This window comes from Peromyscus leucopus, chromosome 18, assembly GCF_004664715.2.
Source record: "Peromyscus leucopus breed LL Stock chromosome 18, UCI_PerLeu_2.1, whole genome shotgun sequence".
NCBI lineage: Eukaryota > Metazoa > Chordata > Mammalia > Rodentia > Cricetidae > Peromyscus > Peromyscus leucopus.
Genome location: NC_051078.1, coordinates 17,067,811 through 17,094,607, shown reverse-complemented (window position 1 = coordinate 17,094,607; position 26,797 = coordinate 17,067,811).

The window sequence follows — 26,797 nt, the reverse complement described above, 5'->3', positions numbered from 1 at the left end:
TTGTCTTTGATAGTTAGTTGGCTCGCATAGGCATATGAGGCCAACTCCCGAAAACAACAAAATCTACAAACTTACATTTCCTGAGTTGGTATAATTTCATCTGTCCCTGTATTTGTAGGAAAAATAAGTTCTGTTAAAAAAAAACACTTTACAAATTTCTGGGGTAATTTTACACTGAGAAAACATGGAAAATATCAAAACAAAATGTAAAAAGAACACTATTCGTATAGATGAGAAAGCCAATCTGTCTAAGAGGGATATGGGAAAAATGTGAACCTTTCTGTGAAGATGTGAGGCTCTATTTCACAGATTTTTTTTTTGTTTTGTTTTGTTTTGTTTTTTTGTTTTCCTCGCATTTTTTTTCCTTTTATTTTATTTTACGATACCATTCAGTTCTACATATCAGCCACGGATTCCCTTGTTCTCCCCCCTTCCTGCCCCACTCCCCTTCCCCCCAGCCCACCCCCCATTCCCACCTCCTCCAGGGCAAAGCCTCCCCCAAGGACTGAAATCAACCTGGTAGACTCAGTCCAGGCAGGTCCAGTCGCCTCCTCCCAGACTGAGCCAAGCGTCCCTGCATAAGTCCCAGGTTTCAAACAGCTAATTCATGCAACGAACCCAGGACCTGGTACCACTGCCTGGATGCCTCCCAAACAGATCAAGCCAATCAACTGTCTCACCTATTCAGAGGGCCTGATCCAGTTGGGGGCCCCTCATTCTTTGGTTCATAGTTCATGTGTTTCCATTCATTTGGCTATTTGTGCCTGTGTTTTATCCAACCTTGGTTTCAACAATTCTCGCTCATATAAACCCTCCTCTTTCTCGCTAATTAGACTCCCGGAGCTCCATCCAGGGCCTAGCCAAGGATCTCTGCATCCAGATCCCTCAGTCATTGGATGGGGTTTCTAGCACTACAATTAGGGTGTTTGGCCATCCCATCACCAGAGTAGGTCAGTCCTGGCTGTCTCTCGACCATTGCCAGCAGTCTATTGTGGGGGTATCTTTGTGGATTTCTGTGGACCTCTCTAGCACTTTGTTTCTTCTTTTTCTCATGTGGTCTATTTCACAGAAGTTTAACTTAATCATTATGATGAGGCCCATCTCTAAGAAACTTTATTTGTATCAGAACTCATTATTTTCTAGCAAAAAAAAAAAAAAAAAAAAAAAGCTGAGATTGAGAGAAAAGAAGATCTCTACGAATCCAAAAGATGACAGAGATTTTTCAAACACCAAAAGATGAATTACTAACGTTTATATATGTAACATATTTAAGTAACATCAATGTTTAAAAATGATGTGTCCTGTTTAATAATTATTAATATTTCCTGGTCCATAAAATGTATCAAAATAAAAGTTACATATGACGTTTTAGTAAATGATAATGTATTCTCTATATTTAAAATTTATAAAATACCAACAATAGCAGGCAGAAGAAAATTTATAGATTGAGAGTCAAAACTCACAGCAAGGAAGAAAAAAGAAATGGTGTAGCTTCCATGTGAAGATGATGTAAAAATGGGCAAGAAAGCAGAGAGGAAAAACCCCAAAGGAATCCAATAAAACAAAAGGAGATTCAAAATGAGCAGAGATGGAAAGCAGCTCAAAATATCTTTAAAAATATAGCTAATAAAATCTATTATCTTAAACCTGTATAAGCTTTACAATTTTTATTTTTTAGTCATTATTATTTCTTTTATTTTTTGACATTATAATTTAATTACATCATTTCCTCCTTCCCTCCTCTCTCTCCAAGGCCTCATGTATACCCTGCTTGCTCTCTTTCAAATTCATGGCCTCTTTAAACTTAAACATTTGCTCAGACAAAAGCTATGGCAATTTTCTTTAAGACTATGTAGCAAGCAAAGATTAGCAATACCTGGAAAGAATGGCTTAACTGGAGGAGCAAAATCATTTAAAATATTTAAACAGTTCATGCTTCAACATATACATGATGTTAAGATTTGATTAGGAATAAAACAATACCCTAAGTACGTCTAATTGGGAAAAACATAACTGAAAATCAAAGTAGAAAAAATGAACTGTCACAGAACAAAGAAACGGAAAATATGGAGTAAATGTCCATAAAAACCTGGAGAGCCTGAAGCAGATCTACAGCTGAGATGTGCTCCCAAGCACCAAAAGCAGTGGAGTTTACAAACTTGTCCAGCTCCTACTGGGTCATGTTGGCAAATTGCTAGAAGCTGAGAGTGCATCGCACGAGGGCAGGGAATACATAAAGAGGAGAGAAGTACATACTTTTAAGGCTTTTGCCTCTGGGAATTTCACCTGAATCTGATGGTGAACTGTCCATGAAAAACTACTTCTTGTTTTTGGTTATAGGATCATAAAGCTCACACTATAAAAATACTTTGGTGTTTAAGGTAATATCCTCTCTGGAGTTCAATACTTTTAATTTTTTTTAAATTTATTTTTATTTTATTTGCATTGGTATTTTGTCTTCATTAATATGTACCATACAATGAAAAAAAATGACTTGGTAAATATGAAACGAAGTATCACGAAACATGTTGATTATTGTGCATTATGCACGTAGACACAATGTAATCATATGTGTCTTTAAAACCTTTTCCTGGAGTAACTACTGGAGAAAGGTCAAAGGACTGCATTATTGCCTGATTTGAAGGAAGTAGGAAATGACCAGGGGTTGAAAGTATATAAAGAAGGATCCAGAACTTACAAAGAATGAAATTTCTCTCTTAGGTTTTCAGAAAGAACCATAGTCTCACCAGCACTTGAGACTTCCATGGTTCCTCTGACTTAGAGAAATATAAGGTGATAAGAGTGTTAACATAAGTCATTAAGTGTGTAACAATTTCTACCTGCCGCAAAATACAATGCAAAGCTTCTTGTGTACAGTTTCTGCCATTTTTACAGAATCACTTGGGATTCAGCAACAATTCTGCAAGCATACACTGAGCAGCAGTGAGCACAGGAGCTTGATCCACAGAGGTGCTAAACTCTGAGCTGTGAAGATCTGACTGCCATCACTGTGGTCCTGCACATAGTATTTAGGTGAAATGATGTAGTGCCTACCCCCAGCAGCCTTGTGTGTTTGGTGCAGACTGGAAAGGCCCATCTGACATCTGTCATGTACTGATGGGTGCAGTTAGCTTAACAAAAGGGAGGCATCAGCTTCTGTGAGAACGTGAAAATGAGGATAGAAACACAAATTAGACATGAGTTACATTGCACCTGACATAAGCAGAGAGTCAAGACAGTCAAATGCACTCAGTCAAGCCATGGCTGAGTAGGGGAGAGAAAAAGGACCCCTGATATATATCTGAAAAGTAAAGACTGTCTGGAGATTCCCCAGGTTCAGTAGCTGAGCTTTTTACTTGGCGGCAAAGTTCAAAGGCCTGGCAGTGTGAAGAACACAGTGAGACCTGGAAGTGATGAGATTTAATTCTTTAAAGGTTCAGGTTGTCTGAACCAGGATTGAAAAGGTAGGCAGTGTTCAACAATAGGCAGTGTTGTTACAAAGTGGTCAGTCACTGCTAACATAAAATCTCCTGGCTCAGATGAACAGGAGAAATGGGTTGTGCACAATCATATCCTTTGTATCTATTATATACATACTTCCATTGCCTCATGCATTTGTAGAAGTGAAATAAAATTCAGAGATTAGGAAGTTTTCTGTAATCTGCTGTATGTAGCTGTGAGGCACAGTGGCTATTGAACATTTGAAACGTGGCCAGTAAAAATTGAAGATTATTGAAAATACATAATAAAAAAACCTTTCTTCGGCTCAAAACAAAAGGATGGAAATGATATGTAGGCTAGCATCATACTAAAATAGTTACCAGTAGGTGTGGAGAGATGGCTCAGTAGTCAAAGTGCATTGTCCTCTTGCAGGGGACCTGAGTTCAATGCCCAGCACTCATGTCAGTGGCTAACATCTGTTGTGTGATATTTTATTTGTGTTCTGACAAATGAGGCTTGCCTGGAGATCAGAGAAGCAGAGCAGCAGTCACTAGAAACTTCTTACCTCTACAAATCCTCAGACTGAATGGGGTGTGATCCTGTCTCCACCCACCTTATATTCCGGTGTCCACTTCTCTAGTGCTGGGATTCTCTTTTAGACTGGATCAATCTCATGTAGCCCAATTACTGGGAATAAAAGTGTGTGCCACCACTGCTTGACCTCTATGCTCAATTAGTGGCTAGGTATCTTCTCTGATCTCCAGGCAAGTTTTATTTGTCAGAACACAGACAAAACATCACACAACAAACTGCCTGCAATTCCTCCAGCTCCAAGATCCATTCTCAAGGTAATCAATACCCCTTTCTAGATAGATTCTGAACATCCCCATATATATATATATATATACATATTATATATAACATGTATATGTGTATATGTATATATGTATGTATATGTATATATATTTTAAAAATAAAATGAATCTTTAAAAAATAACATAAAATTGTTACTGTAATTTGATAAGATAGGTGTATTAGTGCATATTTGTAATCCTAGCTCTGAGAAGACAGATTGAGGAAAATCACAAGCTCCAGACCAGCCTTCACTACATAATGAGATCCCTTATCTAAAAAGGAAAAGAAAGGATTATTGTTGATTTATTGATTGAAATAGACCACATTATTGAAATTGATATCACTTTTTAAATGTGTTTTCTAGAAAAAAAGTCAATATTTTATTGGTGGTTGTCTTACACTGAGTTTGGCTTAGTGTTGATGTGGACAAATATTAGAAAAGATTTTTTTCTATTAAAAACCAAGTAATCAATATTTTAGAATGTGCAAAATATAGTTTTTCTTCTTTTTCCCTCTCCTTAATACTTCTTTACTTTTTTAACTTTAGCAATATCGAAAGCATTCTTGTCCTAGAGTTATGGAAGAGGAAGAAAAGCATATGATATATATGGTCTAAGGACTGAGATTGTCTACTCCAGCTTTATTCTAAACTGTTCTGTATAAAAGAGTAAGCCAGCATCTGAGTGAAACATTACTTACTCCTGACCATATACCTGGTTCATGTAGGTGAGAGGTCTGCAATCACTCAGGTATTTTTCCTGAGTGAAATTGTTATTTCTAATCTATAATGTATTATTTATTACTGAGGATGATGAGTCCTTTTGTATTTGTTCTTATCTACTATGATAAACTACTTCATATCATTTAGAGAATGGCAGAGTGCATGCATATTTTAGCTAATTGTTGAGCACATTAACAATCTTCCTTTTCATCAGTGGCTTGTGAAATGATTTTTAAACATCAATTTAATCTGATACCACAAAGGACTGTTGCTCATTTAAATTCCTTACATTGTACTATCCATTTAGTTTTTCTTTGCTAAATTAATTCTTCCCTGGAGTGTTTCCCCTGACACAAGCTTCATCTGCTGTGTTCTTCAGACACAATCTTTTTGAAACTTTTAAAATGTTCTTTTTCACACATCACTAGTAGATGAAGGAAGTTCTCTATAATCTCGGGGAAACCTAAGTTGTCTAAACCACATTACAACTTCATAGGACAGTAGTATTGCAAAACCTTAGCTGGAACCATTGCCAAGATCTACATTGCCAAGAACCTTAGCCTCATCTGCAATTTCAGCACACAGGGTATTTGACATAGTTTCCACTCCCTGAGTTTCCTTCACCATCAGAATGTCTGCTCATGTGTAATATTAATAAATAAATTTCAGGTCTCTTAAACCAGGAACACTGTGATTTTTGTTGTTGTTGTTACTGAGGTATTCAACTGAAAACAACAATGCCAGTAAAAAATGAAGGAAGAATTAAACAAAGTTAGTTTTAAAACCCAGGAACTATGAGGAGAAATTCAAAATGGTGGGCAAATGAAATTCAACCATTGATAGATTGGTTTTTAATAAAAGAGAGGCAGAGAGATTATTTGCTAACTCTGTAACTCTCTCTATGTGTACATTCAGACATGTGCTTTTGTACTCGCATGCGTGGGCACACACACAGACACACACACACTCAGACATGCACCTATGGCAATGAGTGTCTTCTTCCACCCTATAGGATGTTTACTTTCTCTTTCCATTGTGAGGGCTATAGGGAAAATCTTAAGTCTTTAGGGCTAATAGTAGATGTGTTTTATCTCCATTGAGCCATCTTCCGGTGCCTTATAGTTTAAATACGTAGGACATAATTATGTTTGCTAATATTATGAAACATTAGCTCACCGGAAAGCAATTTCAACAAGGATAAATCTTTTCACATTGAATTTGAGCTGCTGTGTGTAACTTGACAGTTTTCAAAAGTGCTTCTCATTTTAACTTTTCAATGCAGTCTTCTTTTTAACAATAAAAATGGTTATATTTATTTATTTTATTTTATGTGTGTGAGTGTTCTGCCAATGTGTCTGTGCATCACATGCATGGCTAGTGCCCACTCATGTCAAAAGAATGTGTCTCCTTCCACCATATAGGATTCTCTAGAATTGGAATTATGGATGATTGTCAGACACCAGGTAGGTACTGGGCATTGAACCCAGGTCCTTTGTAAGAACAGAAAGTACTCTTAACCACTGAGCCATCTTCTATCTCTCAAAATGGTCTTTAGTATTAGAGAAATTAATGACTATTGCTGTTATTTTAATCTTTATTAGAACTAATATAAAAATTTTAAAAACATTTTGAATAGACTATAATTTCTTCCCCCATACATGCATGAGCCCCTTTACATGACGTACATTGAGTTCTGTTTTTACAGATATAAGAATGTTCAAAGTTTTTCAAAAAATATTTTTTTCTGCCACAACTGTGTTTTAGCTATATTTAAGTAAGAGTTTAAATTACTTTGGAATACTTTCATATTTAACCGTATTAGAGAAGATGACTGGAGTCTTTAAAAACACCTGAATTTCTAAAATAGAAAATAATATCTTCTCTATAAAATCCAAAAACCTAACAACAGACCAGCCAAAGAAATGGGTAATAGAGGCATAATAACATTTATTATCTTTCTTTCTTTATTATTTATTGATTTATCTATGTATTTATTTATTTTTAAGAAATTAGGGACTAACACTAAAAAAAAATTATCTCTACAAGGACTTGAAAGAAAGCATAGGGAAATAAGCAGACAATACCTAATGAAATGATCTGTGATGTGTCAGAAAGAACAGGAATCAGTGAGTTGACCACACTTAACAAGAATGAATGTACTTACAGTTACAAAAATAATTGTAAGCAACAAGCAAATAGAAAACCAACTGTAAGAATTTAAAGTGTTGTATCACTGATCGTCAAGTGGAAGAGAATCTCAGAACTTGTTGCTATCCTCCTTAGATTTCAGTGATAGTGGACTGTGATGGTTAATCCTAACTGTCAACTTAGCAGAGTTTACAATCACCAGAACAAACCTCTGGGCATGTCGGCGGGGCATTCTCGAGATTGGGTTTGTTGAGGTGAGAGGATGCTCTCTAGGTATGGGCAGCACCATTGTGTAGTCCAAGACTGATGTGAAAAGGAGAAAGGGAGCTGATTATCTCTCTTTTTTTCCTGGTGGAAAATGCCATGTGTCCAGCTTTCCCCCTCTTCTGATGTCATGGCTGTGACTTCCTGCAGTAGTCCACTGAATCCCCTAGAAGTCTGGGACAAAATAAACCTTTTCTTCCCTAAGTTGCTTTAGTCAGAAGTTTCATCTCAATAACGCTGAACCAAGTAACTAATATAGGGATTCACTCCAAAATTTTCCAGCTTCATATTTGTTTTTGCTGAAGGCTGAGTATTAACATGCTTGATAAATAACTTAAGATATTGTAATACAAATGTACCTGAAGATTATTGAGTTGGATAAAGAAGAAATGAATCCCATAATTTACTCAACAGAAGTCAACACTTAATTTTAAAACAATTAGAAAAGTTGTCATATAACATTTTAATGACATGAAACATTTTATTAGTGCAAGCAGCACCCAAAAAGTTTTGTTTGTTTATTATTTTATTTATTTATTTATTTATTTATTTATTTATTTATTTAGACAGAGTTTCTCTGTGTAACAGCCCTGGCTGTGCTGGAATTCTCTCTGCGGACCAGATTGGCCTCAAACTCACAAAGATCTGCCTGCCTCTGCCTCCTGTGTGCTGGGATTAAAGGTGTGAGCCACTACCACTCAGCATACTCCACCTTTATTCTAAAACAATTCATTAATCTAAATTAAAGTCTGCCATAGATGTATGTGATTAACATAATCAAATTCAGATTTCCTAGTGAAAGTGGTAAACTAACTAGAAAATTTACTGTTTGATTTATGACCATTAGTACAATTAGAATTCATGCTTTCTAGAAACTTCAAATTGCCATGAGGTAATTTTTAAAAAGTTACCCACATATAATAACCTGTAAAATTCTTTAACAACAAAAAAGAAATATGGTGAGTGTGTGTGTGTGGGGGGGGGGTGGTGTGTGTACATACATAACAACAAATAAAGAGAGGCCATGGTTGAAAGAACTCAAAAGGAGCATACATAGGATGGTTTAAGAGGAGGGTGAATGATAGATATACTTACATTATCTCAAAAAATTTTAAATGCAATATGTTGTTGATATTAAATATACAAATAACTATAAATGGCAATCTTATTTCTGGTGTTGGACAGTATCTGTCAAATTAAAACATAAATATTTTATTATAAATATTAATGCTTTGTTAATTAGTAGCCATTTCTGAAGTTTAGCTATTTTTGGATGTGAAATAAAATCCTGCCTGTAATAGTTTTCTGTTGCTACTTCATTAAATTATCACAAATATAGTCATTTAAAAATCACAGAAGTTTTTCTCTTTAGGCTTGAAATTCAGAAGTTCATACCAGTCTTATTGGGCTCAGTGGTAAAGAATTTGCTTACTTTATGCAAGGTCACAGATAAATTCTCCAACATTACAGAAAGCAAGAAAATAAAATTTCCCATTGAGCTGGTTAAAAATGGGAGACAAAGTTGGTTTCTTCTGGAGGTTCTAAAGGAATAGTAGGTTTACCTGTCGTTTTAAGCATGATCTTAGATTCTTTGCTCAGAACTGTCTTGACCTTCATCCAGCATCTTGTCAAATCCTTCTCAGGATGATGTCTTGCTCTTCCATTTCACCATGACCCTTACGATTTGCGTCCACTAGCATAGTCCAGAATAATTCACAATCTATAATTTAGTCTCATGTACCCACTACAGAGAAACAAACATTTTGTGTGCAGACTCTTCCTGTACCACCCAGCATACTTAGGGGAACACCAGTTTCAGAGCATGCCAATAGAGACTGCAGGCAGAATCTTGGATTTAAAAAGATGAGAAGCGGCACTGATGTACAGCAAAAGAATGGAAAGAGGATCATGCAGGGTGTTTTCAGGTACAGGTTTACAGCCCTAGGGAAAAAAAAAAAAAAAAAAAAACATGCCTATATGGAATGTTTTATCTTCATGGATAAAGAGCCTCTGGATGTTCCTTCCAGATATGCTATGATGTAATACAAAAATATAGAGCTAGAACAGCAAAACTGATGATCTCAGCCAGCTGATAGTGAAGGGGACTGATACTGGAGGACTAGAGCATTGGGAGAAGGGAAAGAGAAACTCCCGAAACTGCCTCTCTGCACACCGGACGGCCCACCAAGCATAGTGTCATTGTTTATAGGCTCTCTCCCCAACAAAAGTCTCTCCTGGAAAATAAATGGAAGAAAATTGTACTTTGAGGACTCTCAGTTGTTATTTATAAAATTTAATAGTAAGTGAAATTTGATTTGGCATTATTGTGTTATGTGTTGTAACAATGTGCTTGTCAGCTTCTGCTGTATTTCTTTCCTTCTGTTATGAATCCGGGGATCAAGATTATTTAGAGTGATTGGCATGTGTAAGCTAGAAAGTGGAAATCAGAGTAAGAGAAAGTCAAGAATTCCTTATACAGTTTTCAGTTTCAAAAATATGTTCTTTGGTTATCTCTTCTAAGTATGATAGTCATTATCATTGTGCTCCATGATATTTAAAAATAATAATAATACCAAGGCAGTTTTGAATAATGAGCACTACTCCAATAGTGTAACCTTGAGTGTTATATCATTTTAACCAAAAACAAAAACAAAAAACAAACAAAAAAAAACCCCACCTTTTAGGAAATCTTCAATGGACAGATATCTTAGATGTGGTTAGATTATTTCCCTTTCAACATACATTTGTAATATTAGAATAAAATAAATATTTTTTAAAAAACATTGTATTTATCAAATAAGTTCCAATATTAAAAATGTGCACTTCAAAATAATATACTTATTAAAAGATTAAAACTAATCTTGTGAGAATAGACTATTTAATATAAGTATGAACATTTGAAGTAGAAAGGGTGGGTACACCTTTAAGGCTTATTTTTCTTTATATGTACGAGTATGCCTATAAGAGCTTATGTGTAGCACTTGCATACAACTGTTCAGAGAGGCCAGAGGGCATCAGATCCCTTTGAACTGCAGTCACAGTGGTTGTGTGCTAATTGGCATGGTTTCTGGGAATTGAGCCCACATCCTCTGCAAGAGCAACAAGTGCTTATAACCACCAGGCCATTTCTCCAGCCCAGAAAAAAAAGGCAAATTTCTAAACATCTGTCATATCAAAACTAAAATGTTTTTCATTGTGCACTGGTATGGATATGAAAAATAGGCATGCTTTGACTGAAGCTTGCAAAAATACCAGTCTTAATAAACACATAATTGTCCGTCTTGTGAAAATGTACTTAAATGTGTTATTTTTCTGCGAACTTATAGGACTTTTGCTCATTGTACGTTGTTGCAAAGGGCAAATTCTACCAGAGCTAGAATTAACAAGGCAGAGGACACTGCCTGAAAACCATCTTGCTAATCAAATGCATTCTTTTTTGATTGTAGTTAAGTCAAAAAAAATTAGATAGATGACTCTTATGAAATCATCCCAGTGAAATAATAGAAAAAAATAAGATTATTTTTGCCTCATCCTTTGTGTGTGTGTTGATGTGTGTGTGTGTGTGTGTGTGTGTGTGTGTTTGTGTATGTATTAATGTGCACACGACAATCAGAGTTCAATATCAAATGTCTGTGTCATTACTTTTCACCTTATCTTCCAAGACAAGCTCTCTTACTGAAACTGGAGCTTACCCCTTGACTAGAAGGATTAGCCGGTGAGCTCCTGGGGTCTTCCTATCTCCTTCTTCAGATACAGGGGACTCCCCACAATCCATTTTTTCATGGGTGCTAGATGGCTGAACCCATGTCTTCTTCGTTGAACAGCAGGCACCTTACCTACTGAGTTGTTTCCTCAGTCCACAACTTTGTGTGTGTTTGTTTGTTTGTGGGAATGTATGCATATGGAAGACAGAGGTCAAGGGTAAGCATTTTTCTTCAGTTTCATTTTTGAGACAAGGTCTCTTTGAACTTGGAGCTATGTGGCTAGACTGAAATGGTCAGTAAGCTGTGGTGGTAATCTAATTGTACAGAATTATTATTTTGATTGTATGTTAATAAATAAAGTTGTCTGGGGGTCAGAGCTATTAGAGCCATAGCAAGAGTGTGGCGGTGGTGGCACACGCCTTTAATCCCATAAGATCTCTGTGTGTTCAGGGATACAGCCAGCATTGGAGACATATGCCTTTAAGACCTAGGGGGCTGTACATTCAGACAGTGACGAGGCAGTCATGTGTTTGGGCTTACAACCAATGAGAAGGCAGAACAACATACTATAAAAAAACAAACCGACAGGAAGTAGCTCTCTTTTCGCGAAGCTCGGACAGCAGAAGGAAGGGTGAGATTTAGCTCTGAGCTCTGACCTCTCGGCTTTCTCTTTTACATTGTTTCTGTGTTTCGTATTTAATAAGATGGTTGGTTACATCTACATCTGGCGCCCAACGTGACAAGAATCCATTAAAAACTGCTTGGCTTGGCGGCAGGTCCGCTTTCCCGCAAGGGCGGCAGGCAGCCCGCGGCGGCGGCGGCGGCATGCGGCGGCCGGCGGCGATCGGCTTCTTAGTCTGAGCAGCAGCTTCTTAGCCTGGGTCTAGTTCTGCTTGACCACAGGCTGGACTATTGGTGAGCTGCTTGCTTAAATCCTGCTTGCTTAAAGCCGGTGCTACAAACAACTCAGAGTTGCCCTGCCGAACAGGGCCCTGCCTGTAAAGCCAACGCACGTGGTCAGAGCTTAAGGAAGCCAGACCCAAGCCTTGACTCGGCACAAGAGGGAACACGTGGCTGCATTTAAACTTCAGCCAGCTACGCTTTCTTGCTCTCTCTCTCTCTCTCTCTCTCTCTCTCTCTCTCTCTCTCTCTTTCTCTTTGGATTTACACCTGGGACACTAGGTGGCTGCTTTGAAAATCCCCTCGGATTTCTACTGTTCTACGCAGATTTGGTAAGTCATAACATATCAGATATTTTAAAGGAAACTATCTAAAAGAGAAAGCCGAGAGGTCAGAGCTCAGAGCTAAATCTCACCCTTCCTTCTGCTGTCCCAGCTTCGCGAAAAGAGAGCTACTTCCTGTCGGTTTGTTTTTTTATAGTATGTTGTTCTGCCTTCTCATTGGTTGTAAGCCCAAACACATGACTGCCTCGTCACTGTCTGAATGTACAGCCCCCTAGGTCTTAAAGGCATATGTCTCCAATGCTGGCTGTATCCCTGAACACACAGAGATCTTATGGGATTAAAGGCGTGTGCCACCACCGCCACACTCTTGCTATGGCTCTAATAGCTCTGACCCTGAACACACAGATATCTATGGGATTAAAGGCGTGTGCCACCACCGCCACACTCTTGCTATGGCTCTAATAGCTCTGACCCCCAGACAACTTTATTTATTAACATACAATCAAAATAATAATTCTGTACAATTAGATTACCACCACAGTAAGCTCTATACATCCTTCTGTCTCTACTTTTCCAGTGCTGGGATTACAGGCATACATCTTAGTGCTGAGCTTTGAATGTGAATTTGTGAAGGACAAATTCAGCCCCTCACCTGGCAATCACTTCATGACAAAGTCATTTCCTCACCCCATGTCTTTCTTTCATAGAAATTTCATAATGCAGTTTCCCATCCAGTCATCCAGTAAATCACATGAAAGAATAATGTGTAATACACACACACACACACACACACACACACACACACACACACACACACATATATAATTTGTTTGTCATTTTACTTGATAATTGTTGCTTTAGGTGTTTTAATATTGCTTTTTTCAATGCAAATATTACTAGCATAAGTGTTAAGGAAGGGTAATCTGAGGGGAAACAAAATAGGGGCATATTTGTTAGGGGAGGGGATACACAGCAGATCTAGGACAGGGATGGACTGTAAGTGGAGTGGGCAAGTATGAGCAAGGTAAAATAATATGTATTAAAATGTCACTATGAATCCCATCATCTTGTGTGCTAAATGAGATCTGATTTTTAAAAGACTATAAAGCAAAATATGACGTTTATTTAAATAACATGTCACCAGGCGGCAGTGACACATTCCTTTATTCCCAGCACTCAGGAGGCAGAGCCAGGCGGATCTCTGTGAGTTCAAGACCAGCCTGATCTACAGAGCAAGACCCAGGACAGGCACGAAAATTACACAGACAAACCCTGTCTCCAAAACTAAAAGAAGTTTTAATTTCTTATATTTAAAGTGTGTAAGAGGATGAACATTGTTTTTAAGTTCTAAAATTAAAATAAACAAGAAAAAAATAGTATAATTTCCTCTATCAGTAAGTAAGTTATATTGTTATTGTTATGTTGTACTATTGATAATAAAGACTCGGGAGTCAGATATTGGGATGAAAACTTGAACTTGATAGGTCAAAGAAGTGGCTGAGGAGCGATCAGTTGAGATTTTCTCCGCACATCCCAGACCAAAAATGGAAACAAAAAAAGCCTGCAAACCTCCAAGTTTCTTCCTATTCCTTCCTGTGCCTTTCTATCCTTACCCTGGGTTCTCCATATTCCCTGTGGATAGTTTGTCAACTAGTCACTGGCTCCGCTCCATGGTTCAAAGTTAATATTATTAACACAGTCTCAGAGTGTCACAGTGGGATCAAATTTCCCGCAACATATGAAAATGTCACTATGAATTCCATTATCTTGTGTGCTAAATAAGAACTGATTTTTAGAAGGCTGTAAAACAAAAGATGACATTTCTTTAAACAGCATGTCAAGTTTTAATTTCTAATCTTTATAGTGTATAAGATGATGGACTAATTTCATGTTATAAAATTAAAATAAACAAGAATAAATAGTTACTGATAGCATTATTAGCTCTGTCACTAATTAAGTTATATTTATATGATCTGGTGTCTTCAGTGCTAACAATGAATAACATGAATATTGAATGAGAATGATCTATAGACTGATATTCTTGTCAAGTCTGTGTGATCAGAATGTGATCTACATGGTCAGATGGCTTTCATAATCAAAGCACATCCACAATAAGCTTTAATGAGTTGCCACTGACTTGTTATTTTTAGTCTTGATAGTTTAACTATATCAGCAGTGTAGCATTATAAAACATACTTTGTCCATAGTATATCAAATTATTAGTAGAGATGACAGAGATAATTGATGTCTCAAAGTTCAGACTTGAAAGAATTTTACTTTTGGTTGATATGCATGAGTTTAACATTATTCTAACTCTATTCTACTACATCTTTAAATATTAGGAATACCAGTACAATACCTGCCATCTTATGACTGAAATTTCTTATATTATTTGAAAAATTGAAGACTATTGTTCATATAAAAATTATGATGTCATTTGAACAAAGACAATGTATCACAAAGTATTTTAATGTACTAGAATATATTTTCTTCGGGTTTGTGATTCACAGTGATACATTATAGAATACTAGAATTTTATAATGTGTCTGGAAATATTATAGATAGCATGGAAGTATACTTAAGTTTCAGGGAAATCAAATTTTGCCTTTATACTTCAAGAATATTGGAGAAACATGGTTAAGACTTTAAAAGATTTTTTGGAAAATAGTACTTGCTGATAATTCCTGCAACAGATAATTTTACATGTTTCATTATGTTTTACTGTGGCCAGCATTTCAGAAATCTACACAAAAGTAATATGGATGTTCCCATGTTGTCTGCCTTCCAAGTAGCATATAGCTAAAGAGTGCCTTTCTTTTGGGTGGTTAAAAGATACTGAGTAATCCTGGAGTGGGTGATTCTGTAATAGTACTACATGCTAGAAACTAACATAGATGCAAAACAATGGATGAAAGAATAGGAAATGCATCTTTGTAGTTGATCATGGTAAGCCTAAAGGAGAGGTCATATTAGTGTCATATTCAAAACATTTGGGTTCATATTACATTTTTCTCAACCCAAATTATTGTGAGTTGAAGAATTTCCTTAATCAACCCAAGGCTTAGTTTTCCCACATGTAAAAAATAATAAGTTGATATGATTATCTACTACTATGAACACTTATACTTAAGAAGGAGCACTACATGACTCAAGAGTAGGTACTGATTAAGTGAGTACTCTTGTCATTACTTGACAAAGATTTTGTGTCTGTATGATATACTGACACTAAGTGTTATTTAAACCTTTTTATGCACAGGTGAAAGATAATGAGAGTGAGAGGAAAGACAGTGAGAGAAGAGAGAGAGGGAGGGAGAGACAGAGAGAGATAGACTGATTCATTAACACTATAATAAAGACACAGAAAAAACAACTGAATTATACTTAGTGCTTGACAAAGGGTCATATTCATTCACTTTAAATTTAATTTTATATATTAATTTAATTTATTTAAAATTTGAGCATTTACATGACAAAGTCCAAAGTCTAATAACCTTAGTTCCCTCAAATGATGAGACCCTTGAGACATGCCAAATGCCTCAAGAAGTCAAACAATGGGTGGTAGAGAAAAGATAATGAATAAATAACCATTTAAAACTGCTATCAACAGAAAACCAAACCAAAACAAAACAAAACACAGGAACAAAGCCCTGCAGGAAAGGAAGGGGATTTTCCTATTTACAGCCTGTGATGGGACTGGTAGGCTTTGAAAGACCTTGGGTAATATGTAATTAATGACCCTGAAACAGACCAGTGAAGTATGTAAGGATTGTCATACATTAATGTCAGAGAAACCAGGGATGAAGAAAGGAAGATGAAGGTGAAGTGGTCCCAGGGCTTACAACCATTGAATCATGGAGTTCAGGGCAGTTCAACTGGGTACGATGGAGGAGACAGACATTTGACTCTAAAGAACATGGACAGAGCTGACAGAAAGTTTACTAAGTTAAAGTTGCTTATTGGGTATCTGTTTTTATGCTATGGGAAAGAATAAATGGTTGTTTAGGAAAGGAGCATTTGCATGAGGAATGGAACATAATAGAAAAAAAGAACAATGTAGGGAAACCACGAAGGTCAATGAAAGCATGGCTCCTTTTATTGTTTCAATACAGCTTATTGCTTTTATTTATTTATTTATTTGTTCATTTGTTTATTTATTTTTATGATTATAGAAGCACATGACACAGTCGAAAGGACAGGGGGTAACTTGTGTGAGTCCATTCTCTCTTTCCACTATCTTGGTCCCTGGGGTCGAACTCATATTATCAGACTTGGCAGCATGTGCCTTTAACTGCTGAGCTTTCTCCCCAGGACACAAAATCCTTTTAATTTTAAAATTCCTCACAGGTTTCTCTCCATTATTTTTCCTGATTGAAATGGTTCTGGCCTTAAGATTTATATGATCTATTTAACTCTTACCAGATATAGAGTTTTCTGTGAGAAAAAGATATCGATGAACCCATGGGGACTTAATGGGAAGGGTTACAAAGGATAGCACCTGGATAGTCTTGCAATGGTCATCTCTGTGCTGGAGAGAGTCAGAGCACAGTCAAGTAGCTGCTCTCAGTCCACAAAGCAGGATGTCTCAGTGATCCTAATGTGCTACTGGGTCTGGAAGATTATTGGTGAGTACCCACTACTCATCTTGGAAGACTGAAGAGGCTAGATGCTTGTATCAGTGAAGGATGACCACAAACACAGTAGCAACATGATAGATGGGCTCATCAGCAAGAAGATAAGGCAGGAAGGCCAGCAAGACTGATGGTTTAGGTAAAACTGTTTATATCTGAGGTGCCCTATGGAAGGTGACACTCACTTTGGGGGAATGTTTTCTCTAGGCAGTGCTTCCTGGAAATGACCTTACCAATTGTCTCAGATCCTACCAAGTTTGTGAGGAAAATTAACAGTCATGCCAACTATGAACATCTCCCTTCCAGAGATAAAAGTAATTTGAATGTGGACCTATCACACAAAAGCTTGGAACTACTTTCTTGGCAGTTTGCAAATACATTAAAAATGCTACTATAGTCATGTAGTTAAGTCACAATATAGGAGATATGTTCCAGAAAATCATCTTAGATGATTTTGTGTTTGTGTGAGTGGATTTAGCATAATGTAGGGTTGCCATGATGTTGCTAGGCAATATAATTCCCATTGAATTCCTTTTGCATATTCAGTTTATTATTGACTAAATCATAACTACACCATGCCTGACTCCATACATTTTTTTACAAGTTGATTCTATCAATGCCAAAGAGGCCATTTTCATATTGCCAAAATTGCCTGGCACATGAAAAGATACAGCTTAAGGTACTGTCTTAATTGGATTTTCTATTGCTATGAAGAGACACCACGACCAAGGCAACTCTTGATAAAAGAAACCATTTACATGGAGGCTTTCCTAGTTTCAGAAGTTTAGTTTGCTATCATAGTGGGGAGTGTAGCAGCAGCATGTATCCAGGTAGACATGGTGCTGGAGAAGTAACTGAGATCTACATCCTGATCTGCAGGCAGTAGACTGACAGAGAGGGGGAGAGAAAGAAAGAGAGGAGTGTGGGGGAACAGGGCCTAGAGTAAGCTTTGAAACCTCAAAGCTCACCCCCTGTGACATACCTCCTCCAACAAGGACATGCCTACTTCAAAAAGTCTATACCTTCTAAGCCTTTTAATCCCTTTTAAACAGTTAGACTAGGTATGCAAATTTTATAAGCCTGTGGAAGCCATTCTCATTGAAACCACCACAGATACATAAGTAATAGTTGGTGGAATACACATTATCGCCAGTCTGAGCTTTTCCCTTTAACTACAGACTAATGAACTAATCCATGAACTAGACATCTCCACTTTAGACTTGATAGGAAGCAAAGACTTAGCCTACTAAGGATGAAGTTCTAATAGTCTTTTCAAACCCCATCTGATGATAGCATCAGACATCTTGTTAATTTAAACTGAAACATTTCATCCTGTTGTGTAGGTCATAGAATTTGTAGCTCCCACTGGTGTTCGGCCTTTCCATATTTAGTCTCACTGTCAGTATCTATCTAGAATCTCTTTATCCTTTGTAGCCTCTATCACTGCCCTGGTAGCTGTATCTCCATTCTAAGTTATACCACAGGTATCTTGAATTTTCTAATAATGTGTGTAATGTTCCTTGTACTTCTTTATTTTTAAATCTTTTTGTTTTATAATTAATTTAATTTTACATATCAGCCATGGATTCCCCCTGTCCTCCCTCTTCCCACCCCCCAGCCTTCCCCTCCAATGTGGCCCCCATTCCCATTTCCTCTAAGGCAAGATCTCCCCTGGGGAGTCAGCCCAGCCTGGTAGATTCAGTTGAGGCAGGTCCAGTCCCCTCCTCTCTACACCAAGGCTGAGCAAAGTGTCTCAGCATAGGCCCTAGGTTCCAAAAAGCCAGCTCATGCACCAAGGACAGGTCCTGGTTCTACTGCCTGGGGGCCTTCTAAACAGTTCAAGCTAATCAACTGTCTCACTTATCCAGAGGGTCTGGTTCAGTTCTTATAGATGTAATTCTGAAGGGTCTTATTAAATGAGAAACACAGAGCCAAATAAGGAGTTAAAAGCCCAAAGGTCACAGCACTAGAGAATAGACTTTAGCTTACCAGCCACTGCTGTCCTTCCACTCAGAAAAGAGACCTACTTCCTATGTGTCTATCTTTTTATTGACTTTCTGTTCTGCTGTCTTATTGGTTCTAAACCCAACCACATGACTTCTTCATCACTGCCTGTCTATACAGACCTCCAGGTCTCTATGGTTGGTACTTGGATTAAAGGCATGTGTCACCAAGCTGGCTGTGTCCTTGAACACACAAACTCTGCCTGTCATGTGATTGGATTAAGGCTGTGTGCTACCACTGCCAGACTTCTGCTAAATGGCTTGCTATTAGCTCTGATCCCTAGGCAACTTTATTTATTACCATACAAATAAAATCATATTTCAGCACAAATAAAATATCACCATAACTTCCATGGGGGCTCCTCAGCTATTGGTTCACAGTTCATGTGTTTTTACTACTTTGTCTATTTGTCCCTCTGCTTTTTCCAATCATGGTCTCAATATCTCTTCCTCATATGATCCCTCCTCTCTCATGCCGATTGGACTCCTGGAGCTCTACCTGGGGCTTGGCTGTGGATCTCTGCATCTGCTTCCATCAGTCACTGGACGAGAGTTCTATCATGATAGTTAGGGTGTTTGACCATCTGATCACCAGAGTAGGTCAGCTCAGGCATTCTCTCAACCATTGCCAGTAGTCTACAGTGGAGGTATCTTTGTGGATTTCTGGGACCCTCACCTGCACTCTGCTTCTTCTTATTCCCATGGGGGTCTTCATTTATCGTGGTATCTCTTCCTAATTCTCCCACTCTGTACTTTTTATTTACATATGTCCAACATATTTTCAACAAAAGAGTCAGTCTTCTCTTGTTAGAAGGCTCTTGTTGCTTCTCTGTCCATTTCAGTAGTTTCATATCTGAATCCAAAGAAATGACAGTCTTCAAAATGACCTGCAAGGTCCTGAATGAAGTAGATGCTGTTATTCTTCTGTGTCAATCCGGCTTTGTTTTTGCTCATTGTGCTGTGATCACTTGGATTTGTGGCTGTTCCAGAGCATTCTAGATATTCTTAGGGAGTAGACTCTATATTGCCTTTGTTCTTCTCTCTGTCTGATAAGCTCTTTGTCAGGTGGTTCATGACTTGCTGACTCAGCAGCTTCTTTTCTTAGTTAAATCACCCGTTTTCAGTGAATCCTCCCTAGAGAATCCTGTACAAAACTAAAGTTCTCTTGTCACTCAAAATCATTTACTTAGAGAGCTTCACATTATCTGATATTAGTTTTATCAATCTATTTTTGCTCCCAACCATACAAGACAAGCTCCAGAAAATAAGGATACAATGCATTCGCCTTGATTAAAAAATTTCATGGCACTTAAAAAACAAAAAATTTATTTACTGAATTGAAAGACATAACTGAAGTGTTATTGAATTCAAATCATTATTAAACTGAAATGAATCATCAAAGACAAAAGACCCATTGAATTGAAACCTTCTGTACACATATCCTAACATATCTTATTTCACTAATGTGACCCATTGGACTGTGGTACTTATCACTATAATAAAACCTTTTTAAGCTAAGTAAGTGGATTGGATTTGTTCAGGGGCAAAACAAAAAAAGCATGACATAAAGAACAAGCAGCTATACAAATCTAAGCAGCTCCAGGTTCTAAAATGACAGGATGTATCTTTTTGTGTGTGAACAAGAGTCCTGAAATGATCACAGCAGGAGGAAGTTTTAGTGTGGATAAAGGAAAAAAGCTAAGCCTCACGACAGACAGTCGCTGATTTCAGGTTTATTGTTGAAGTCAACACAGGAGAACCATTTTTCTCACTTCTGCCTCCTCTCTAACTTCCCTAATTTGCTGAACTCTCCCCATTTATAGATGGCTCTGCTCTAAAATGACAAGCTGACCCCCTACCCGGAGAGTCTTCACTCTTCATAACACACCTTTTTCTTTCTCTACATCCACCTTATTTTTCTCTTTTATCTACTTTCTCTTCATCACAGTTCATGATAGGTGACATTCTTTGTGGAAACTGAACACTCACATCATGCTGTATAAGCTGCTTTAATGTTCTCTTTCCAACACATCTTAGACTGACCTCTGGAAAATGTCTCTCTTTTTCAATATTTTCTGTTTAAATACCGAGTATGCATATCTTCAAAAACTCAGCTTTTAGAATATTTTATTACATGTATTTATGCCTCTCCTCCCTCCCTCCTGCCTTCTCTCTCTGTCTCCTGGATGTGTGTGTGTGTGTGTGTGTGTTTGCATGAACCCCAGTACATGTGTGAGCGTTGGAGTGTCAAGGTTGGAGAACAACATTGGAAAGTTATAGTTTCATTCCATCTTGTGGATGTTCATAGACAGAATTTGGTTCTTCAGGTTTGGTGGCAAGCATCTTTATTCTCTGAGCCATCTTTCCAGCCCAAAGGGCCAGTTCATACTCTACTCCTGTGTTTCTTCTTGGCCTAATTAACTAAGTCCCTGTCTTGATCTAGCCTCTCCCCTGTCTTCCAATCCAAGTTGATACCTTATACCTAAACCCTAATAACTCTCATTATCAGTCACATTTATTTTTCAGTAACCTAAATACATATAAATATTTCAGGGAGAAGCACACAAGTCATTTGAAGTGGTGTATTGTATTTTTAGCCATTAAACTAATATAGAAAATAAAAGACTATACTTTATACTAGTGGTTTCAGTTTCCTAATATGTGTGTACGCATATATATATATATATATGTGCAAAAATAAACCTAAAACAATAATTTAGTACTAATTCCAAATCATTTCTAGTGTACAGATTTATATGGATTTTAGAAATCCATTTTATATGGATTTTAGAAAATGGTTACATTTTCATGTAATAACATACAAGTCCTTTATTTCCTATACTCTGAAAGAAAATGGTCCTCAAAGGGAGTGTCACTATTAGGAGGTATACTTTTGTGGGCGTAGATATGGCCTTGCTGGAGGAAGTGTGTCACCGTGGAAGTGGGCTTTGAGGTCTCATATATGCCCAAGCCATGTTTTTATGGCTGTGTTAGTGCGTGTGTGCATGTGTGTATTTGTGAACTTCTTGTGATTTTTTTATTTCTAAAAAGATATGGTTTATTTAGTTTGTTTATATTTTTATATACCTGTTTATTTTCTAAAGAAAGAGAGGAAGAAAGGACATGAAGTTGGGTAGGAATGGAGGTGGGGAATATCTGGGTGGAGTTGGAGAAGGGGAACCATGATCAAATATACTGTATGAAATTATTCTTTTTGCAAATAAGGAATAGATTTAGACATTAATATGATCTGTATGGATAGAAATAAATTGCTATTATTACTTATAAAAATCAGTTAATGATGAAAGTTAAATGGAAAATATGTTAAGTGGAACATTAATCTAAACACAAAAACATCTTTAGCTAAATATTTTACACTCTTACACAGGGTCATATTTCCTTCAAACATATGTTGTTATTTATATTTTACACGGTAAAAGCTACATTACTGAGTCTACATTTTACATGACCTCATGGGCAATTTATAATATTTAAATGCTCTCACACTTCAAAGTATTTGATGAAAATTACAGTAAATTTCTTTATTCTAATTTACTTATCTATATAACACATCATCTTATACACTAAGTTTCTGATTAAAAAAACATAGCTTTAGGAAAGAGATAGAAGATGAAGTCAAGTTAAAAAAGCATCCTAATTTTTCAAACCACAAAAGTCAGTATTTTTCTATAATTTTGCATCACATTTTGCCATCCCTGGTTACTTCACACTTAATGACAATAACAACCCGCAGACATCACTTCTGTTTGTTTTTCTACCGTGGCTGCAAGCCAGCTCTTACCTCTTCAGTACAGAGCCAACCTACCCAGGGGGAAGTTTGACCCTCTTCCAGCTGCTGACTGATGGATGCCTCACATCCTGAGTGCCCAGTCTTTCTGAGAAATTGGAAAGTCTCCCTGTGGGCTGCTTGGAAGTCTCATGCAGAAGTGGCAAGTGAAACAGATTTCCTTTAGAGATGGCCACATTTCATTTCCATACTGAACCACAAATTCCAAGAAGGTTTTTGTTCTGTTTTTTTGTTTGTTTGTTTTTTGTTTTTTTTAATATTTGTTCCCACATTTCAAAGTGGCTCAGAATCGATCTAGGGACTTTTGAGTCTTGTATTCATTCTCATTCAGAATATAGAGGGTAAGATACCATGGTATTAGCATTGTCTTTAATCTATTTTGGCTGTATAGACATCTTCCACAGAGTGACAGGAAGAAGACCTGCTCTTGATGGTTTCCAGGTAGGGCCTGGGGGGACTCCTTTTGTTTGGCAGCATAATGTCTAGTGCCAAGTGTTGAGTCTCCAGAAACATCAGGGCTGCCTATATCCTGATGGCAACAAATTAACTTTATTTTTCACTCCCCTTTTTGATTAAAACTTTTGGTGTACAGAAAGAGAATGGATTTCACCTTGTATATACTTAACGTTATAAACAAGAAAAGCCTCCACTGGAGCCAGGAACACCAAGGTATATTCTTTCATCTGCCTCTTCCTAGATGGCATGGTCAGGGTCACATTTTTAGCCTTAACTGCTTTTGTGAAACTTTTAGTACAGTGTGTATATAACTAAGGGAGAGGTTTCAGACTTAGCTAAAGCTTATCAGCAAGCTCATTGGAAAGCTGCCAGTTCCCTAAAGAGGCCCCCATGTCAATGACAAGTCTAGCAATACATAAATAAAATAAATAAGTATAAATAAAATCATCACTTCCTATAACAGCTGCTTATTCTGTATTTATTCTCACCATAAAGGTAAAAACTAAATGAAAATCAACACTATCCATGTTACTAAAGAATGGAAGTGATGCAGTTGGTATTTGGAGATTTGGTTCCACAAGGTGTGCCTATTTTATTATAATTGCTATTGCTTGAGTATTTTCATCTATGAAATCAATATCTTATTTAAACTATCTACAGCATCAGAATAAACAGAAGTGTTTAGTGCTGTCTAAGAGTTTTGGTCCCTTAGAACTGGCTTCAAGAAGTTTGCCTAAGACAGAAGCATAATGAACTGAACTTACATTCTGAAGTTAGAGAATTTGCCATCTCTTTTTCCGGTCAGGGTGAGGGCCATTAAGGAGTAAATGATTATGAAAATTCTCCCCTCTTCTACAAAAATTCAGTTCGGTTCCTAAGAAGATATTGTCTATCCCTTCTTTGGTATGAAAATTTACCTTCCAGTACCTGGAGGAGAATTAGGGGGAAAACTGTAGATAATTAGACCAGTAAATAAATAAATCAAAATGTTTTCTTATTCCCTTCATGTCTATCTTTGTCTCCATTGATGTAACAGTTAACTCCAGGAATGAAATCTTTTAAGGAAATTTAGCTTGCTAGTCAGCTGTCCTTGAATTTGAAAGATTATTCTGGATTAGCAACATGTTTGTACTGAGATCACAGAAGCCCATTAATACAAAAGCAGAAGGCATAAAAATTAGTAAGATGTGGCAAAACTGGAAAATGAGACTTGAATTCTGAGACAACTAGATGAAAAGTTCAGGTGGTATGTTCCTGTGTAGGACAAAAGATTTCTGAGAACAGCCAACAAAGGTAAGAAGTCCTCAACTTTATAAGCAGTTGGAATTGAATTCTGACTGAATTAAGTATTGAAGTAGATTATATGATGAACCTCTAACAACGAATGCAACCTGATAGATCTGATTGACAGATAATATAAGATAATAAATTATGTTGTGATAAGCTCCTTGATGTATGGTAACTCATGTAGCAACAAGAGGAAAAATGATGCCATCATATCCTCTTGTTTGGTGCAATCAGTTAGCTTCCTCCCCCCGTCCCCGAGGAAAATAAAGGCGAAATTGTAGACAGTTAGAACAGCAACATAATAAATCAGAATGTTTTCTTATCTTCAGGTCTACTTTCACTGTTATTGATATGATGGTGGTATGCTTAATTACAAAGCCCTTGATATCCCATAGTATTTTATAGACCTATGTCTCTGTGATTGCCTATGAGGGAGACAAAAACATATGTTAGTGATTCTTCACATATTTGTGGTGACAGACAGCACTTTCCTTGTTTCAGTTGAATGTCATTAAAGCTCCATAAACTGAATATCCGGCTATATGAAGTACATGTAAAGGAACAGAAGCCCATAAATTCTTTGTAATTTGTCCAATGGCAATTAGACAAAATTCTCCGTGTACAAATGCAGAAGGTTCTAGAGGAATGAGACATTTAATAGGGGGAAACCTGCACAAGGAGCTTGAAGACATTAGGACTTAGAGCTCCTGCAGTGGAGAGCCTGGCCAATGCTGGAACAGCAGAAGATCAACACCCATTGTTACAGCAAGATTACAGGAGTTTTCCATTCATTAAAAGGGCACCATGTTTGGTGTCTGAAACATAACATGTCTTTTAGCTGTATCCAAAAGACTGGACAAAGGGGTAGACAACCATAGGACCTACTTAGTGTGTTAAGGCTAATTAGACCAAACACTGAACACGTCAGTACCTTAACTGCATTTGACATGTGCTCTTTAAATATAAATCTTATAATCTTTATGGTAGGTAAAAATCAAAAGATGAAATAGGAGGACCAGTTTGAGGTAGATATTCTGAGCAAGGAAACGATCCTAGCATCCACTTGGAATGTTCATACAGGTTTCTCTTCTGGGATATGGCATTTAAGCACAGTGAACAAAAATTCAGCCACAACAGGGGAAGCAGTGGCATTCCACAACGCAAAGGTTACAGTTTTGTTGCATCTGTGTGGAGTTCTTATCTCTCTTTCCTCCATTAAAGACTAACATTTAAAAGAAGGGCCAAAGGATGAAGAGATGTTGGAGAGGCAGAAAAGACAAGGAGCAAGTTTTTGTTGTTGTTGTTGTTGTTGTTTAGTTAGTTGGTTTTTAATTAATTTTGAGGGGCGGTTCTTTTGAGGGGATGCTGAGGGGTGAGGGCTTGCTATGGAGGGACTGGGAAGTGAGCAAGATTGGAGTGCCCGATGTGTAATTCCCAAAGAATCAATAAAGAATTATGTTAAAAAAAAAAAAGGTGGGGTAAAAAAGAGATGTGTCTCCACCCACCCCAAGCTGGTGAAATGAATGACAGGAACGATCTGAATTTGAGGAGAAACCTTTAGAATCAGACATGATTGGAAACATTAAAGTGATTGAAATTCATAAGCTTAAATTAGAAACAGCTGCCATAATCAACTACACAGTGGGAATGGAGATTTCAAAGTCCATAGGAAGTTAAGAAAAAAAAAGTAGAAATATTTTTCTACTTATATACTTTAATGATTTTCAATTCAGTGGCCAAAATGACTTCCTATTACATTGTTCATATCATAAGCTGTTTGTGTATAACACAAGATAATAGGTTTTTTTTGCTCACTAGATAATCACAAGAAAAAGCGAATGCATTGAACTGTTTCAAAGATTTATTGAGCACTTTTATGAATAAGAGCTTATTTGTAGTTTTACATGTAAAATGTTGTGCAAGCTATCAATGTTGAATTAAAATAATCTTGGTAGCACAAGGAAACTGTCATAGTGACCATCATGTTATATATAACAAAAATCACAAAGACACAGTCAAAGTCAGGATTTCAACATCTGACAATGGACTCTAGCTTTTTTTCATATCTGTTCATGAAGAAATCATGGAAGATTTACTTTAGAAATTCAAAACACTCTCTTACAGTTGTTGACCCAAATACAAAAAGTATAATTAATTAATGAAAGAATGATCTTCCTCCCACACCTTACAAAGTATCTTTAATATTTTTTGACTGCTAGATGACTGCTGCAATATTTATTTTACCCCATGCAATTATTGAGACTGGCAAAATAATTTGATCTTGCAGATCTCCATGCA